We start from the raw sequence: 3,751 nt of genomic DNA, 5'->3' as shown, positions 1-3,751 counted from the left end.
ACGGATAAGTGACCTGGAAGATACAATAGTGGAAATAACTACTGCAGAGCAGAATAAAGAAAAAAGAATGAAAAGAACTGAGGACAGTCTCAGAGACCTCTGGGACAACATTAAATGCACCAACATTCGAATTATAGGGGTCCCAGAAGAAGAAGAGAAAAAGAAAGGGACTGAGAAAATATTTGAAGAGATTATAGTTGAAAACTTCCCTAATATAGGAAAGGAAATAGTCAATCAAGTCCAGGAAGCACAGAGAGTCCCATACAGGATAAACCCAAGGATAAACACGCCAAGACACATAATAATCAAACTGTCAAAAATTAAATACAAAGAAAACATATTAAAAGCAGCAAGGGAAAAACAACAAATAACACACAAAGGAATCCCCATAAGGTTAACATCTGATCTTTCAGCAGAAATGCTACAGGCCAGAAGGGAGTTGCAGGACATATTTAAAGTGATGAAGGAAAAAAACCTACAACCAAGATTACTCTACCCGGCAAGGATCTCATTCAGATTTGATGGAGAAATTAAAACCTTTACAGACAAGCAAAAGCTGAGAGAGTTCAGCACCACCAAACCAGCTTTACAACAAATGCTAAAGGAACTTCTCTAGGCAAGAAACACAAGAGAAGGAAAAGACCTACAAGAACAACCCGAAACAATTCAGTAAATGGTAATAGGACCATACATATCGATAATTACCTTAAATGTAAATGGATTAAATGCTCCCACCAAAAGACACAGACTGGCTGAATGGATACAACAACAAGACCCATATATATGCTGTCTACAAGAGACCCACTTCAGACCTAGGGACACATACAGACTGAAAGTGAGGGGATGGAAAAAGATATTCCATGCAAATGGAAATCAGAAGAAAGCTGAAGTAGCAATTCTCATATTAGACAAAATAGACTTTAAAATAAAGACTATTATAGGAGACAATGAAGGACACTACATAATGATCAAAGGATCGATCTATGAAGAAGATATAACAATTGTAAATATTTATGCACCCAACATAGGAGCACCTCAATACATAAGGCAAATACTAACAGCCATAAAAGGGGAAATCAACAGTAACATAATCATAGTAGGGGACTTTAACACCCCACTTTCACCAATGGACAAATCATCCAAAATGAAAATAAATAAGGAAACACAAGCTTTAAATGATACATTACACAAGATGGACTTAATTGATATTTATAAGACATTCCATCCAAAAACAACAGAATACACATTTTTCTCAAGTGCTCATGGAACATTCTCCAGGATAGATCATATATTGGGTCACAAATCTAGCCTTGGCAAATTTAAGAAAATTGAAATCATATCAAGTATCTTTTCTGACCACAACACTATGAGACTAGATATCAATTACAGGAAAAGATCTGTAAAAAATACAAACACATGGAGGCTAAACAATACACTACTTAATAACGAAGTGATCACTGAAGAAATCAAAGAGGAAATCAAAAAATACCTAGAAACAAATGACAATGGAGACACAACAAAGCAAAACCTATGGGATGCAGCAAAAGCTATTCTAAGAGGGAAATTTATAGCAATACAATCCTACCATAAGAAACAGGAAACATCTCGAATAAACAACCTAACCTTGCACCTAAAGCAATTAGAGAAAGAAGAACAAAAAAACCCCAAAGTTAGCAGAAGGAAAGAAATCATAAAGATCAGATCAGAAATAAATGAAAAAGAAATGAAGAAAACAATAGCAAAGATCAATAAAACTAAAAGCTGGTTCTTTGAGAAGATAAACAAAATTGATAAACCATTAGCCAGACTCATCAAGAATAAAAGGGAGAAGACTCAAAACAATAGAATTAGAAATGAAAAAGGAGATGTAACAACTGACACTGCAGAAATACAAAAGATTATTAGAGATTACTACAAGCAACTGTATGCCAATAAAATGGACAACCTGGAAGAAATGGACAAATTCTTAGAAATGCACAAGCTGCCGAGACTGAACCAGGAAGAAATAGAAAATATGAACAGACCAATCACAAGCACTGAAATTGAAACTGTGATTAAAAATCTTCCAACAAACAAAAGCCCAGGACCAGACGGCTTCACAGGCGAATTCTATCAAACATTTAGAGAAGAGCTAACACCTATCCTTCTCAAACTCTTCCAAAAGATAGCAGAGGGAGGAACACTCCCAAACTCATTCTATGAGGCCACCATCACCCTGATACCAAAACCAGACAAAGACGTCACAAAGAAAGAAAACTACAGGCCAATATCACTGATGAACATAGATGCAAAAATCCTCAACAAAATACTAGCAAACAGAATCCATATGAAAAGACCAATCACAAGCACTGAAATTGAAACTGTGATTAAATACCTTTCAACAAACAAAAGCCCAGGACCATATGGCTTCCCAGGTGAATTATATCAAACATTTAGAGAAGTGCTAACTCCTATCCTTCTCAAACTTTTCCAAAAGATAGCAGAGGGAGGAACACTCGAAACTCATTCTATGAGGCCACCGTCACCCTGATACCAAAACCAGACAAAGACGTCACAAAGAAAAAACTACAGGCCAATATCACTGATGAACACAGATGCAAAAATCCTCAACAAAATACTAGCAAACAGAATCCAACAGCACATTAAAAGGATCATACACCATGATCAAGTGGGGTTTATTCCCCTTTTGTCAAAATTCAACACGCATTTATGATAAACACCCTGCAGAAAGTAGGCATAGAGGGAACTTTCCTCAACATAATAAAGGCCATATATGACAAACCCACAGCCAACATTGTCCTCAATGGTGAAAAACTGAATACATTTCCACTAAGATCAGGAACAAGACAAGGTTGCCCACTCTCACCACTCTTATTCAACATAGTTTTGGAAGTTCCAGCCACAGCAATCAGAGAAGAAAAAGAAATAAAAGGAATCCAAATCAGAAAAGAAGAAGTAAAACTGTCACTGCTTGCAGATGACATGATACTATACATAGAGAATCCTAAAGATGCTACCAGAAAACTACTAGAGCTAATCAATGAATTTGGTAAAGTAGCAGGATACAAAATTAATGCACAGAAATCTCTGGCATTCTTATACACTAATGTTGAAAAATCTGAGAGTTAAATTAAGAAAACACCCCCTTTTACCATTGCAACAAAAAGAATAAAATATCTAGGAATAAACCTACCAAAAGAGACAAAAGGCATGTATGCAGAAAACTATAAGACACTGATGAAAGAAATTAAAAATGATACAAATAGATGGAGAGATATACCATGTACTTGGATTGGAAGAATCAACATTGTGAAAATGACTCTACTACCCAAAGCAATCTATAGATTCAATGCACTCCCTATCAAACTACCACTGGCATTTTTTACAGAACTAGAACAAAAAATTTTACAATTTGTATGGAAACACAAAAGACCCCAAATAGCCAAAGCAATCTTGAGAACGAAAAATGGAGCTGGAGGAATCAGTTTCCCTGACTTCAGACTATACTACAAAGCTACCGTAATCAAGACAGTATGGTACTGGCACAAAAACAGATATGTAGATCCATGGAACAGCATAGAAAGCCCAGAGATAAACCCACACACATATGGTCACCTTATCTTTGATAAAGGAGGCAAGGATATACAGTGGAGAAAGACAGCCTCTTCAATAAGTGGTGCTGGGAAAACTGGACAGCTACATGTAAAAGTATGAAATTAGAACACTCCCTAACACCATACACAAAAATAAA

The sequence above is a fragment of the Physeter macrocephalus genome, chromosome 19 (genome assembly GCF_002837175.3).
Source record: "Physeter macrocephalus isolate SW-GA chromosome 19, ASM283717v5, whole genome shotgun sequence".
Classification (NCBI taxonomy): Eukaryota; Metazoa; Chordata; class Mammalia; order Artiodactyla; family Physeteridae; genus Physeter; species Physeter macrocephalus.
The sequence above is the reverse complement of the archived record's forward strand: the minus strand, read 5'-3'. Positions refer to the sequence as shown.